Source organism: Grampus griseus (assembly GCF_964374135.1).
Source record: "Grampus griseus genome assembly, chromosome: 17".
NCBI lineage: Eukaryota > Metazoa > Chordata > Mammalia > Artiodactyla > Delphinidae > Grampus > Grampus griseus.
Window position 1 is genome coordinate 55,743,313 of NC_139011.1, and position 17,823 is coordinate 55,761,135.

Genomic DNA, 17,823 nt, shown 5'->3' on the forward strand with positions numbered 1-17,823 from the left:
TTAACCCGATATTGTCTGGGTAAAGAACAGTTGCCAGAGGGCGACCTACATGCAGAGGTGTGGTCAGACACAAAGCTGAAACCCAGGAGATGTGAGAACAAAGAAGAGGAAGGGAAGTCTCTCTGTGCAGCCTCAGGAGCAGTGGATTAAACCTCCACAATCAACTTGATGTACCCTGCATTTGTGGAATACTGGAATAGACAACGAATCACCCCAAAATTGAGGTGGTGGACTTTGGGAGCAACTGTAGACTTGGGGTTTGCTTTCTACATCTAATTAGTTATGGTTTTATTTTTATCTTAGTTTAGTATTTATAGCTTATTATCTTTGGTAGATTTGTTTATTGATTTGGTTGCTATCTTCTTTTTTTTCTCTCTCTTTCTCTATATATAATGCTTTTATTTTCTTTTTATCTTTTTGTGAGTGTGTATGAGTATGCTTCTTTGCATGATTTTGTTTGTATAAGTTTGCTTTTACCATTTTTCCTAGGGTTCTGTCTGTCCATTTTTTTGTTTTTTTTTTTTTTTAGTATAGATTTTAGTGCTCGTTATCATTGGTGTTTTTTTTTTTTTTTTACTGGTTTGGTTGCTCTCTTCTTTCTTTTTTTATTAGTATTTATTTTTTAATTTTAATAATATATTTTAAAAAAATTTTACTTTAATAACTTTATTTTATTTTTCCTCCCTTTTCTTCTGAGTCATGTGGCTGACAGGGTCTTGGTGCTCTGGCAAGGTGTCAGGCCTCAATCAGTGAGGTGGGAGTGACAAGTTCAGGACACTGGACCACAAGAGAACTCCTGGTTCCACATAATATCAATTGGTGAAAGCTCTCCCAGAAATTTCCATCTCAACCTAAGACCCAACTCCACTCAATGACCAGCAAGCTCTAATGCAGGACTCTCTATGCCAAACAACTAGCAAGACAGAAACAGAACTCTACCCATTAGCAGAGAGGTTGCCTAAAATAATAATAAGCTCACAGACACTCCAAAACACACCACCAGACATGGTCCTGCCCACCAGAAAGACAAAATCTAACTTCATCCACCAGAAAAAAGACACCACTCCATTCCACCAGGAAGCCTACACTACCCACTGAACAAAACTTACCCACTGGGGGCAGATGCCAAAAACAATAGGAACTACAAACCAGCAGCCTGAAAAAAGGAGACCCCAAACACAGAAGTTAAGCAAAATAAGAACACAGAGAAATACACAGCAGATGAAGAGCAAGGTAAAAACAAATGAGACAAAACAAATGAGGAGGAAATAGGCAGTCTACCTGAAAAAGATTCAGAGTAATGATAGTAAAGATGATCCAAAATCTTGGAAACAGAATAGAGAAAATAAAATAAACATTTAAGAAGAACCAAAAAGAACTAAAGAGAAATGAAACAAGGATGAACAGCACAATAAATGAACTTAAAAATTATCTGGAAGGAATCATACCACAATAACTGAGGTGGAAGAACAGATAAGTGACCTGGAAGATAAAACATTGTAAATAACTACCTCAGAGCAGAATAAAGAAAAAAGAATGAAAAGAATTGAGGATGATCTGAGAGACCTCAGTGACATTAAACACACCAACGTTCAAATTATAGGAGTTCCAGAAGAAGAAGAGAAAAAGAAAGGGACTGAGAAAATATTTGAAGAGATTATCGTTGAAAGTTTCCCTAATATGAGAAAGGAAATAATCAATCAAGTACAGAAGCACAGAGAGTCCCAAACAGGATAAATCCAAGCAGAAACATGCCAAGAAACATACTAATCAAACTATCAAAAATTACAAACACAAAGAAAATCTATTAAAAGCAGCAAGCGAAAAACAAAAAATAACTTACAAGGGAATCCACATAAAGTTAACAGCTGATATTTCAGTAGAAATTCTGCAAGCCAGAAGGGAGTGGCAGGACATATTTAAAGTGATGAAAGGGAAAAACCTACAACAAAGATGACTCTACCTAACAAGGATCTCATTCAGATTCAACACAGAAATTAACAATTTTATGGGCAAAAAAGGCTAAGAGAATCAGCACCACCAAACCAGTTTTACAACAAATGCTAAAGAAACTTCTCTAAGATGGAAACACAAGAGAAGGAAAAGACCTACAACAACAAATGCAAAACAGTTAAGAAAATGGTAATAGGAACATACATATCAATAACTACCTTACATGTAAATGGATTAAGTGCTCCAACCAAGAGACATAGACTGGCTGAATAGATACAAAAAAAAAAGAGCCATATATATGCTGTCTACATGAGAGTCACTTCAGACTTGGGAACACATACAGACTGAAAGTGAGGGGATGGAAGAAGATATTCCATGCAAGTGGAAATCAAAAGAAAGCTGGAGTAGCAATTCTCATATAAGACAAAATTGACTTTACAAAAAAAGACTATTATAAGAGACAAAGAAGGACACTACATAACGATCAAGGGATCAATCCATGAAAAAGATATAACAATTGTCAATATTTATGCACCAAATATAGGCACACCTGAATACATAAGGCACATGCTAAGAGCCATAAAAGCGGAAATCGACAGTAACACAATCATAGTAGGGGACTTTAACACCCCACTTTCACCAATGGACAGATCATCCAAAATGAAAATAAATAAGGGAACACAAACTTTAAATGACACATTAAACAAAATGAACTTAATTGATATATATATATATATATATATATATATGACATTCCATACAAAAACAACAGAATACACTTTCTTCTCAAGTACTTATAGAACATTCTCCAAGATAGATTTTATCTGGGGTCACAAATCAAGTCTTGGCAAATTTAAGAAAATTGAAATTGTATCAGGTATCTTTTCCGACCACAACACTATGAGACTCAGTATCAAATACAGGAAAAAAACTATACGAAATACCAAAAAAAGGAGGCTAAACAATATGCTGCTAAATAAAGAGATCACTGAAGAGATCAAACAGGAAAACAAACAATATCTAGTAAAAATTGACAATGAAAACACGACAACCAAAAACCTATCAGATGCAGCAAAAGCAGTTCTAAGAGGGAAGTTTATAACAGTACAATCCTATCTCAAGAAACAGGAAACATCTCAAATAAGTAACCTAACCTTATACTAAAGCAGTTAGAGAAAAAAGAACAAAAATCCCAAAGTTAGCAGAAGGAAAGAAATCATAATGATCAGATAAGTAATAAATGAAAAAGAAATGAAAGGGATAGCAAAGAGTGATAAAACTAAAAGCTGGTTCTTTGAGAAGATAAACAAAATTGATAAACCATTAGCGAGATGCATCAAGAAAAAAAGGGAGAAGACTCAAATCAACAGAATTAGAAATGAAAAAGGAGAAGTAACAACTGACACTGTAGAAATACAAAAGATCATGAGAGATTAGTACAAGCAACTATATGCCAGTAAAATGGACAACCTGGAAGAAATGGACAAATTCTTAGAAACGCACAACCTGCCAAGACTGAATCAGGAAGAAATAGAAAATATGAACAGACCAATCACAAGCACTGAAATTGAGACTCTGATTAAAAATCTTCCAACAAACAAGAGCCCAGGACCAGTTGGCTTCACAGGTGAAATCTATCAAACATTTAGACAAGAGCTAACACCTGTCCTTCTCAAACTCTTCCAAAATATAGCAGAGGGGGGAACACTCCCAAACTCATTCTACAAGGCCACAATTACCCTGATTCCAAAACCAGACAAAGATATCACCAAAAGAGAAATATACACACCAATATCACTGATGAACATAGATGCAAAAATCCTCATCAAAATACTAGCAAACAGAATCCAACAGCAGTTAAAAGGATCATACCCCATGATCAAGTAGGGTTTATCTAAGGAAGGCAAGGATTCCTCAATATAGGTAAATCAATCAATGTGATACACCATATTAACAAATCGAAGGATGAAAACCATATGATCATCTCAATAGATGCAGAAAAAGCTTTCAACGTAACTCAACACCCATTTATGATATAAAGCCTCCAGAAAGTAGGCATAGAGGGAACTTACCTCAACATGATAAAGGCCATATATAACAAACTCACAGCCAACATCATTCTCAAAGGTGAAAAACTGAAACCATTTCCACTAAGATCAGGAACAAGACAAGTTTGCGCACTCTCACCACTATTATTCAATAGAGTTTTGGAAGTTTTAGCCAAGGCAATCAGAGAAAAAACAAGAAATAAAAGGAATCCAAATTGGAGAAGAAGAAGTAAAGGTGTCACTGTTTGTAGATGGCATGATACTATACATAGTGAATATTAAAGACTCTACCAGAAAACTACTAGAGCTAATCAATGAATTTGGTAAAGTAGCAGGATGCAAAATTAATGTACAGAAATCTCTTGCATTCCTATACAGTAATGATGAAAAATCTGAAAGATAAATTAAGGAAACACTCCCATTTACCACTGCAACAAAAAAGAATAAAATACCTAGGAATAAACCTACCTAAGGAGACAAAAGACTTGTAGGCAGAAAACTATAAGGCACTGATGAAAGAAATTAAAGATGATGCAAACAGATGGAGAGATATACCATGCTCTTCTATTGGAAGAATAAACATTGTGAAAATGACTATACTACCCAAAGCAATCTATGGATTCAATGCAATTCCTATCAAACTACCAATGGCATTTTTCATGGAACTAGAACAAAAAAATTCGAAATTTGTATGGAAACACAAAAGATCCCAAATAGCCAAAGCAATCTTGAGAAAGAAAAATGGAGCTGGAAGAATCAGGATCCATGACTTTAGACTATACTACAAAGCTAAAGTAATCAAGACACTATGGTACTGGCACAAAAACACAAATATAGATCAATGGAACAGGATAGAAGCCCAGAGATAAACCCATGCACATATGGCCACCTTATCTTTGATAAAGGAGGCAAGAATATACAATGGAGAAAAGACAGCCTCTTCAATAATTGGTGCTAGGAAAACTGGACAGCTACATGTAAAAGAAAGAAATTAGATCACTCTCTAAGACCATACACAAAAATATACTCAAAATGGATTAAAGACCTAAATGTAAGGCCAGACACTATCAAACTCTTAGAGGAAAACATAGGCAGAACACTGTATGACATAAATCACAGCAAGATCCTTTTTGGCCCACCTCCTAGAGAAATGGAAATAAAAAGAAAACTAAAGAAATGTGACCTAATGAAACTTCAAAGCTTTTGCACAGCAAAGGAAACCATAAACAAGACAAAAAGACAACTCTCAGAATGGGAGAAAATATTTGCAAATGAAGCAACTGACAAAGGATTAATCTCCAAAATATATAAGCAACTCATGCAGCTCAATATCAAAAACAGAAATAATCCAATCCAAAAATGGGCTGAAGACCTAAATAGACATTTCTCCAAAGAAGACATACGGATTGCCAACAAACACATGAAAGGTTGCTCAGCATCACTAATCATTAGAGAAATGCAAATCAAAACTACAAAGACGTATCACCTCAAACCCATCAGAATGGTCATCATCAAAATATCTACAAACAGTAAATGCTGGAGAGGGTGTGGGGAAAAGGGAACCCTGCTGCACTGTTGGTGGGAATGTAAATTGATACAGCCACTATGGGGAACAGTATGGAGGTTCCTTAAAAAACTAGAAATAGAACTACGATATGACCCAGCAATCCCACTACTGGGCATATACCCTGAGAAAACCATAATTCAAAAAGAGTTATGTACCACAATATTCATTGCAGCACTATATACAGTAGCCAGGTTATGGAAGCAACCTAAATGCCCATCATTAGAAAAATGGACAAAGAAGATGTTGCACATATATACAATGGAATATTACTCAGCCATAAAAATAAATGAAAGTGAGTTTTTTGTAGTGAGGTGGATGGATCTAGAGTCTGTCATGCAGAATGAAGTAAGTCAGAAAGAGAAACACAAATACAGTATGCTAAAACATATATATGGAATCTAGAAAAATAAAAATCGTTCTGAAGAACCTAGGGGCTGGACAGGAATAAAGACACAGACGTAGAGAATGGACTTGAGGGCACTGGGAGGGGGAAGGGTAAGCTGGGACAAAGTGAGAGAGTGGCATGGACATATATAAATTACCAAATGTAAAATAGATAGGTAGTGGGAAACACCTGCATAGCACAGGGAGACCAGCTCAGTGCTTTGTGTCCACCTATAGGGTTGGTATAGGTAGGGTGGGAGGGACATGCAAGAGGGAGGGTATATAGGGATATACGTATACTTATAGCTGATTCACTTTATTACACATCAGAGACTAACATACTATTGTAAAGCAATTTTACTCCAATAAAGATGTTAAAACAAAAAAAGCTTCAATGAATTCCATAAAATTTCCAACTTCCAATCTATGTTTAATCAAAAGCAGGGTAAAGTATTTCATTAAGTTGTTTTTATAAGGTAATAAAACAATACTATCAAATGGCTTTAATGATATTAAGATTATAGAGTTTATCTCTGTATTTTGCTTGTTTACTTATAAAATATCTTATTATTCATATCTTTATATTATCATCATCTAATATATCAAGGCAAAGTCCAGAAGTTTTAATAGGAACTGTAAGACTTTATTTTATTTAAATTGTCTTCATAGTAATTTAGATTGATTGCATGAAATCTAATCATATCTCAACCACTGATTTTAAAGATCATTATTAATTTTACATCTAAATTATGTGATAAAGGCTCCTTGGAGTATGATAAGCCTCCATTCTTCTAATTTTTTCATTGCTGGCTTGAAGTCATTGGATGTTATGATTATTGCTTGTTACACTGCCTAATGGTAGATCTTCTTCAGGAGATTGGGGGTATTTCAAACTGTTATATGTTCTGCATTTGCAGAGTTAGTGTCAGGGTTAGATCAAGTGATTTAATGGAGTTGCTGACTATTCCTGACTGTTGCCAATGGAGTGTGATGACATATCTCTAAGCCAGGTTTGAGTCCTTTCCTTAGTCATCATTTACTCAAAGGAAAACCACATTAGATCATAAGACAGAACTAGAAACTTATCAGTGCAACATAGAAAGATGACACAGGAATCTATGCTTCTCCCAATGTGTTTATTCATGCCTTCTGGGTCTGCTTAAACTTGGTTCTCAATATGCCTTTTCCAACACACAATAGATTTCTGCTATACCCACCCAATCTTGAAACATGCTGAGAATCTCCATTAGTCCCTAAGGTTAGCAATTTTTTCCTTCTGTGTCAGAGTAACATAATAAGAACTTTTTTGCAAATGGAAAATAGCACTTCTTCAGAAGATTAAAGGTACACTTTGCAACTCACCTATTACTGTTTAGCAGAGACTCCATATAACATTCTTATCTACCCCAGATACTTTCAGCACCTTCACATATGCTGAAGATAATTTTGGAGCCTGGACCTGCAGTATAACTCTCTCTTGTCCTGAATCACATTTGAACAACAGTCTCACCAGTTAATTAAATCAGAGTAGAATTCCCAGATATTATATATTGTGCTTTCAAAGTCCAGAGAAGCCCATTATTACTCTTTCCTGGTTGGTGGAGGTGTGAAATGTAGCAATTTGCCCTTTATTTCAGAGAGAAGGTCCTGGCATGCCACAGCCGCTTGACTCCTAAAACATTCACTGATGTAGAAGGTCCTTAAATCAATTACCACTTACCATAGGTGGTAATTATGATGGTAAATGGTAATTATTTCCTAATAGAGCATGTAGCGTACTTTATACTTTCTGCTCATAGGATTCAGTTACTTAATATCATTTATATAAAGGGCCGATGTGATGTTCTAGTGAATATTAAGATGATCAAGATCTCTATGACTCTACTGTGACAAAGAAAGGCAAGTTAACAGAACCCTGAAGCACTCTCATAAAGGAGTGTTCTCTTCTTTCTGATTAAGGTTTAACTGCTTTTGATTTTCTCTTTCTATTGGAATAAAGGAAAAAACATTTGACAAGTCAAATAATATATATCAAGCGCCAGAAGTTTTGTCTATGTGTTGCAATAGCTGATTGTAATTATTTCTTGTGTCTGCTACGTTGTAGGGCCTAAGGACACAAAGTTGAGCAAGTCTTGAGGGACTTTCAATTTAATGGACAAGTTTCATTTTACTCCATCTCATAACAATAGATTAAAAATAAACATTGTTTAAAATAAACACTAGCTATGGTGGAGTTATAAACTGACTAGCATACAACACTCTAGAGTCATCTGCCATGATTCATCGGAATTTTATTAACATCACAGAGGATAGTTGATATGAAAGATCCTCACATTCTTCAAGTTTTTGTTGATGGAGTCCATATCTGCAATTTTTCATAGAACTTGGTATTTCTTTTGGTTTACTATCTTGACTTGAGTGAGGGGAAGTTGCAGGAGATTCCACTTCATCTCTTCTACCCCAGTGGCTGTTACTTCTCAGGTCAGGGAAATATTCCTCACTCTACCGGTGAGGGTTACATCTATCTATCCATCATCTATCTATCTACATATATATATATATATATATATATATATATATATATATATATATATATATATACGTTTATATATACGTGTATATATAATCTCCCAAATTTATGTTTGTAAACTGAAGAAATATTCACAGGATGGGTTAGCTTGTGGGGTAGCTTTGGATTAGTTTATCCAAATTTATCATCTGGTTTCCATAAACTCCTACTTAACGCAAAGACTGTAAATGCACTTTGGGGCTTCATTAGTGTCAGCTCAGAACTCTTTGTCTAAGAGATGTGAGAAATTCGGTATTCTTCTTTGCTAAGTGCATAGTTATTCTAGCAAATGACTGTAGACTCCATTATGAAAAATTCAAATGATTATTTACTATATATACTTGCATTGGAATTACAGGATCTTTCCTCAGTAGAAAGGCAATCTAAATAATAGGGTCAGGATTTCTGAACTTACTTGCCCCTGGAAAATGAGTAAGGGATAGCAGCAACTGATATCAGCCTCTGCTTGCTAGTACCTAGTATGTGATTATTATTATGTAAATTGAGCAATATTCTAATTGACTAGCACTCTGTCTTGCCGCCAGTGGCACCATGATCTATTAGTCACCACCCTAAATAGCTATAATTTCCATTCTTCCTTGATATCTCTTAGGGTAATTATATCTGTCTTGCCACTGACACGTAATGCCATCTAGTGTCTTTCACTGTGGAATGCCATGCACCATTCTAGACAGCATCTCCCACTTTCTCCAGTGTATAGATGACAGACATCAACTTGCTGCACAAATGTGTCAATGCTCCTTCTCCAGTGTACTCTTGAGTAATCTAGAGAAATGGTTGTCCTCTGGGTTCTTCTAAAGAGTAGTGCATTCTCAGGTCTAAAGCGTAAATCTATAACAACATCCTCACCTCCTTAAGCCTTCAGAACCCTTCTACAAAACATGTTCCAAACGTTCTAGCATCTACACCTAATTCACTCTAGACCCCTGCCATATCCAATCTTTAAGAAGCAAGGTGAGTTAAGGCCAAATGTCATTGTCAGAATTTTAAATCATAAGTCACAAGTGAGTGGCTTTTATCAACAGATTCTTATTTATCTAGTTTTATGTTCTGCAATTTCCAGTCTAACACACCCAAGATCCACTTGAATGTTTCTTTCCTCCATTAATGCCAGCAGATATTATCCAGTTTGTGTAGTTCCTGTGGCATTAAGACTATTTATTCCTAGATCAGGCCATACTTCTCCACCCAAATTTTAATAAGGCGTGACTCTGGATATTTGCCTGGAGGCAATAAAAAATGTCAGGGCTGGATGCTGAAGTGGACAAGATTCATCATGTGAAGCACCTGCTTCAGCCGAGGTCACTACATGATACCTAAGCAAGGGGAGATTTGTCTGCTCTTGCCTGGAAGGACAGATTGTACCTGTAAGTTAGTTTCAAGAAAATTTGGGAATACATGATGCTCAGGCTTCCCTCACCTCAGGTATTGACAGTTTCCTTTTTTCAGGGCTCTATCTTTGTCATGGTAGATATTTAAGGCTGAGCAGTTCTTGTTCTTTGCATCCATGCCAATTTTATAATTAGATCCTGGGTCTGAGTCTCAGCAGTGTCCTATAGGACTACAAAAGAAGAAATTCTTCTTTAAAAAACCTATAGAGGGGACTTCCCTGGTGGCACAGTGGTTAACAATCCACCTGCCAATGCAGGGGACATGGGTTTGATCCCTGGTCGGGGAAGATCCCACATACCGCGGAGCAACTAAGCCCGTGTGTCGCAACTACTGAGCCTGTGTTATAGAGCCCGTGAGCCACAACTACTGAGCCCACGTGCCACAACTACTGGAGCCCTTGTGCCTAAACCTGTGCTCCACAACAAGAGAAGCCACCACAATGAGAAGCCCGTGCAGCACAACTAAGAGTAACCCCCATTTGCTGCAGCTAGAGAAAGCAATGAAGACCCAATACAGCCAAAAATAAATAAATAAATGAGTAAATAAATACATAAATAAACAAATAAATTTATAAAATAAACAAAACAAAAACCTATAGAGGCTTTGTTGGTTTCATAGCTTGCCTTAAATTGGCAATTAGTTGATCTGGGAGATATTTCTGTCTTCATGGTCTCCAGTGCCAGAATATTTAAATGTTTATGAAAGAATCAGTAAAAAGGATGAGGCTGAGAATGAAGAAAAGCGTTATTGTTCAGTTAGTATCTAAATAGAACATGGGAATTTTAACAAGGGTGGAGTTACCTAATCAGCATTCTGGAAGAAGCCAGAAGTCCCTTCCATTTTGAAGTTAGGAAAGGTGAAAGGCTTTGTAAATATGGAGGATGGTTTTAGTGAAGGTGTTAGGAAGGTGTGATAAAAATTAACTGTTGGGGGCTTCCCTGGTGATGCAGTGGTTGAGAGTCTGCCTGCCAATGCATGGGACATGGGTTCATGCCCCTGTCTGGGAAGATCCCACATGCCGCAGAGAGGCTGGGCCCATGAGCCATGGCCGCTGAGCCTGCACGTCCGGAGCCTGTGCTCCGCAAAGGGAGAGGCCACAACAGTGAGAGGCCCGCGTAACGCAAAAAAATAAATAAATAAATAACTGTTGGGGTGGTGACTGGGGCTGTGAACTGTGGAAAACAATTATGGATTATTGAAGGTACTGATCATAGAGAAACCTATAAAACATTATCATATTCTTGACATAAATTCCTTTTCAGAATCTCTGCCAATGGGATCACACCCATCTGTGCTGGTTTGAAAGTTGTGAGAAGATATTAATAGTGGATCAATTAATAAGAATATTAATGGAGATACATATTTTTAATTCAAATCTTGGAAGGTGGCTGATTAGAGTGAGTGTTAAGGAAGGCTTTGCAGAGGAGAGGACTGCATTTATCCATATGTTACATCATTTCACAACTTCAGTAAGAAGCAGGAAATAGGAAGAGGAAGAGGGAGTGAGTAATTGAATCATCCGAACACTAGATGAAGGCCTACTAGTTAGTGATTATGGAACTTCAGACTGATGGTAAAATTGAGAAATAAATTCAATAACACTGAAACTGAGATTGTGTTTATAACAGCCTTTTAAATTGGGTATGTTTATTGTCTCAGAAATGCAGCTAAGTCTTTGCAGCTAAAAAAAAGACTTTTAGGCAGATTGGACTTTCAAACTCTAAAAGGTAAACTAAGAGATGGCTTTACTTTACTCCCTAACCAGTATATATAATTTTTTTTTAATAATGAGCTTCAACGGAATTTAATGAAGTAGGGGATTTCTCCAAGCTTTGTGTTATTAGCTAGAGGTTTCCTCTCACATCTTCACAGCATCACAAATAAAGTGAGGAGAGGTCCAAGGAGTAAAACATGATATAGAAATTGATGTGACTACAAGAAGAGAGGCTAGAGCTTCAGAGTCCTTTTATGGTACACTGCAGAAAAGTGTAGTAAGAGTGTTTTTTGGTGACCTCAACATTTGTTACCAGGAGTTTAGACATATATATTGCTTTCAGTTGAAAAGCAAAATGGAGGCGAAAATCCTATTGCATCAGCCTATAATTGTTTGGCGAAGAGAGAAGGCCACAGTGAGAGTGACCTGTACACATACATCTTGGCAGAGTTATGAGGTATAATGTGTAGTGGCTGACATAAAAATAAATACCTGGATTACGCTTTCTTTATTGGACTTTGTAAGGGGCTAACTTGTAGAGACCAAAGAACACTGAATTTCTAAAGAGGCCAGCGCATATATCTCCTAGTTTAAAAGGCCATGTAGAGCTTTCAAAGAATCTCAAATTTGCCCCCTGAAAATGTCATCACTTCAATTCCTGCTGTAACAGAAACATGCAAGACGATCAGTGTGGATCAAGGGAGGACTGTACTAGCATCAGTGATTGAAAACTTTTTGTTTCTCTTCCTCTGTCTCACCTTTCTCCATTCTCAAACTGGAAGATAAGAGAAGTAAAGGGAAGGTCAAAGCAGACAATGAGTTCCTTTCTGACCTCGCCTTCCCAAGATCAGATCTGCAATACAAGGAGGAGAAAAGTTTCAAATTGGATATAAAAATTCAAAAGTATATATTTTGAGATCAAAAATTTTTAATTGGTCTAGGATGGACTTTTCCAAACCTGAAATTAAACACTAATGAGATTGGCCAATTGTATTGTCAGGCCAAACACCAAACCTACAGAGACTATCTGAGGACAGTGTTTGGAGAAAAATAACACTATTGGTCTTTGCAATTGGTTTCATACAAAACTAGGTTCCTATCTTAAAATAAGCATCTAGTGGGGCTGGGAGATTGAAAACACAAGGGTCCATCCCTAAGACTAAAATCTTCTAAAATTCTGATGAAATAATAACAGCAACAACAAAATAAAATGTAGAAGGAAGAAAAAACATTTATTTTGTGGCTATTTCAAGTAAATAGTTCAAATGTGTATTTTATTTTAACTCAAGCTATGATGTTTTGAATTTTAATTGAGGCAGAAAACAACTGATCTCATATATATTTGAAGGAATATATATTGGTCTATTTCTTCACTACATGAAAGATATGAGATTATATACTTGACAGTGTACAGTGGAGATGGGGAGGGACTTCTAATATTTTTACATTTCAAGTTTAAGACTAAAAAAAGAGAATATATTTAGGAAGAAGTGGAAAACTGGACCAGGTGAGTACATTTCGTGTGATGTAGTCCACAATCACAAAATATAAGTAGTGGTCCAAGAGGAACCGAAGAAACATATATACCAAGAATTACACTAGAGTAAAGTAAAACAATGGGAGTCTAGGCTCTTGGAAAACAGATTACGAGCAGGTGCACCCTTCCATCACGTGCTTCAGAGAACATAAAATACTGTGCACATATATGCTGCATTTTTTCCTGCTCTATATGACCATCTCGTTCTATTAAATTTCTGTATGCTTGCCCACTTATATTTGGAGTTTACGCTAACCTTTTGTTGGTAGTATGTGAGGTCTCTTCTTGCCAATTTTCTTCCTTCAAAAATTGTACATAATATTTCAGTGTTCTACTTAGAGAGAGAGCTCTAAGGAAAACCAGAGCAAAAAGCTATAGATGATTAGTCCTCCTTTGATGTGTTTCATATACACCCATGGGTATGACTCTTTTTCATGCGTTTTGTCCTTTTTTGTTTACTCAGTTGGTTTTACTTTTGATTTAGGAAACTAAAGGGAAACATTAACTTAAATGGCACAGGACAAGATGAGGTAACTTGGGAGTAACAGAGCTAGCACTTGAATCCCATATCAAAACCACAGCAGTGGCTGAGCCTGAGTGGTTTAGACATAAACTATGCACCAGAGCTGAGTCTTGTCAGGCACACACCTAGGGGAGGGTTCTTTAAATACCATTTGAAAAACAAAGGCTAAGCTGGGAACTCTGTGCTCCCTGAAAGGTATCTACTTAGAGCTTTGAATAACTTTGTAAATATGTGCACCAGGCATAACCTTTGGAGATGCAGAAGAACCACATATTTGTGACCTACCAGCAACTAAAAACATATTAGAGATCATGGTACGTAAGATAATCAGTTTGGGTTAGTGGAGTTCCTTGATAGCCAGAAACTGGAACACAAGAAAATAAGGACAGTCATTTTTGAAATCTAGACATCTTAAGTATTATTATTTGATATTTGATTCTCAGAATTGCTGTGCTCTTCATGTATTATGCTATTTCTTCTAAGTCAGAAAAGCATAGTGTCCAGTTTGATGCTTTTTCTCCCTCCCCTTCAAATTTTGAAGCATTGTTAAATTAGTATGTGTCTTAAAATGAAACCGTGTACAATCCTTGTCTTTTGAAGTAAAAGCCTGACTCAAGAGTAATGATTGGGAAATGTGAAGATGTAGAAACAAAGAATAGCTGTTGGTCTGGGGAACTGGTAACAATTTAGACTATAAATCTGCTGCACAGAAGAGTCACAAAACTCACAATTCCCTGAAAGATATTGTTAAAGGCCCGACATATTTCTAAGTTGTTTTCATAGGAAGCTGACCCCCACCAGGTGAAAATTGCTGACCACAAGAACATAAACCTAGACTGGTTGAAACCAGAAGTTTGATGATACTTGAAAATTCACCTTGATGCCAACCAATCCAAGAATGCCCACGAGCTGATCACGTCCTGTTCCTTGAACACCATATGAATCCTCACCACACCCTCCAGGGTGGGACACAGTTTTGAGGGCATTAGCCTGCTGTGGCCTGCTTTGTCTAGCAGAGCAATAGAGCTATTCTTTTCTACTTCACCCAAAACTCTGTCTTCTCATTTCTATTGGGCATTGGTGAACAGAGGCCAAGTTTCAGCAACAAAAACAATACTTTTTTCACAATCTTTCATGTATAATATCCATTTTCTAAATTTATTCATTTAGATCTTTCCATGTAATTTTTTTAAATTTTATTAATAATCTGGCTATATTGTTTTTCAGCCAATTGTGTTTATCAGAAAAGAGAAATATTGATTCTTGACCTCATTACAGAGGAATCAAGTAGAGTTGATCAGTTAACAATTAAAAGAATGACTTTAAAAACCCTAAGTAATATGTAGGTTAATAAAATTTTAAAACACAATTAGGTAAGATTTGCCATATTAAATTAAAATCAAAAGCAAAATATTCTGTTCTTTATTAAAAATATATCTCAACTGTACTCTCTATGATTTTTAGAGAGTGACACATAATATTATAGAAGAAATTATTTATAGTGAGTTATGTAAATAAATTTTGATGTTATTGCATATAGGCACTTATAAAGAGAAATACATTTTATAGTCTATAATATATTTGGTTACCTGTGGCATTTTATCAGCACAAGTTATACATTCCTCTTGGTTGACACCTAAAAAAAATGCATAATAATAATTTTTCTTGAAAGAAAAATAAAATATTTAGGTCTGTGACAATCATTATTATATTAATTCAGCAAGTTACATGATTTATCAACAGCATTTGATGCAAACATTTCCATATTTTTCCTTCTGTATTATTGTCATTGCTTAATCATTTGCATCAGGATAAATGAAGTAGGTGCAAACATGATGTGGATATCATAAACTTCACTTAAAATACAAATAAACTCAGACCAGAGGTCACTGGAAATATAATTACTTTCTTCTTTCTTCTAGATTCTTTAACTTCAGTTTAGACATTTCCAAATTTCTAAATCCCTCTACTTATCCCTACCAACTCCTCAACAAACACTTAAATTTTAAGCTCATTGAGAAATGAGAATGGGACTTGGAACTTTAGAACTAAATGTACTGTTACATAGTGGTTTTAAAAATATCTTTGTGGAATAAATAAATGGATCTGTTAATAAACAAACTCATGATTTCAATAACTATCTGGTTGCATAATATGAGGCACAAAGTGCTAAGTATATTTCCATACATCCTTGTTCTTTTTTAAATAAATGTGGCTTTTAAAACATTTGCCATTGTGTGTCTGTGACTGTGATAATATAAAATGTGAAAAGGAACTATAATAAAGGTAATTAGAAAAAATGGCAGAGAATTCATCTAAATTATCTTTTTCCTACGTTGATTTTCTTTTATGTGATTTAACAATAAAGTTATTTTTAAAATTGTTATTTACTCATGTACTAAAAAACACTGAGTCATTACCTATGTATTACCATAGTAACTCTTTGTGTGTGTGTGTATTTTAGTAAACAGTAAAATAGAAAACCACAAGTTTGAATACATCCAAAAAAGAAATAATTCAATTTAGCTTTATGCTTGGTTGTTATTGACTTGTAGAATGTGAATATTAATCTTTCCAGTGTTTAGAGAAAAGAGAAGTCCTCAGAGCCAAGCTTTTACTCAGTGGAAGCACCAAGTGTAGTTTATGGGAAATTTTTCACCCTATACTTTCCATCAGGCACCATGGAAAATTAAACAAAAATAGTGTGTGCTTTATCAATTTAACTTTAAGCCTCTAAGTTTCCCCTTTCTACCAGATCGTGATGGCTACATGATGAATCTACATTTCACAGTCCTCACTCAGCAGCAAATTAGTGTCATCAGCTTAAGTAACACATTGCCTTCCAAGGACATGACCCCAGCAATTCTCTTTTTGGTCTCTGTGTAGTCAAGTTTTACCCTCTCTACTGGGATATTCCCCTCAGCATACAAGAATGGAGTTATTGCTGCAGTCTTTAAAAAACATGGAATAAAAACTCTTTTGATGGTCCCATTTTTATTTCCCTTTTACAGATAATCTCTGTGAAGAGTTGTCAATGTCAAACATCTCTTTGTGAGCCCTTTGCTCACATTTCATCTTGGTCCCCTCCAGGATTTCACTCCTACTCTTCCACTTGCTTTTATCAGTTCTGCAATGGCCACAACACGGTAGGTAAGTGGGCAATCCTCAGTCCTGTTCTCCACTGAGTGCACATAATATGAGCCAGCTCTTTACAAGTCTGGCTTTCTGCTAAACTGGGGAAGAAAATGAACTTCAGACGCAATGATGAATGCTTTCTTGCTCCGCTAGTGCGTTCTCTCAGCTCAGCCACTGTGACACTCCTAGACTAAGTCTGCCCATATGTCTCCTGGATGTTCCCCAAACAATGAGGGTTGGAGCCAGTGGATACATGACCCAACCTCTGCTCTTTGGATGGACTTTTCTGGGAATCTGTGCATTTTCTGGAAATATCTGCAGACTCAAGCATCTTTTGTCTATATGAGCAACCTCAAATGATCTACACTTTTTTGGCTTTTTCTCCTCTTATTTCATATCATATATTGTCTACTTTATCACTCTATTCCTTCCAAATAAACTCCTGTACCAAATCCTTGTCTCAGGCTTTGTTTCCAGGGGGGCCAGGAAGTGTCATCTCTATCTATCTCTCCTCACCCTCTAAATGTCTTTTTAATTGATTTTGCTTAATTCCACCCTTCTCCCTCAAAAATAATGCAAGTTTTGGGCTTCCCTGGTGGTGCAGTGGTTGAGAGTCCGCCTGCCGATGCAGGGGACGCGGGTTCGTGCCCTGGTCTGGGAAGATCCCACATGCCGCGGAGCGGCTGGGCCCGTGAGCCATGGCCGCTGAGTCTGTGCGTCCAGAGCCTGTGCTCCACAATGGGAGAGGCCACAATAGTGACAGGCCCACATACCGCAAAAAATAAATAAATAAATAAAATAAAAAATAATGCAAGTTTCGTCAGGGAAATGTTGTTATTATTTTGTTTTTGGTGAAACACGTAGCAGGCCCTAATTTGTTAAGTGAAGGAATAAAAGTAAGTAACACAGACCTCAATATATTTTTAGTTCACTAAATATGTAGATTTTATTTTATTTTTTCCTAAAACAAGACCTGATAT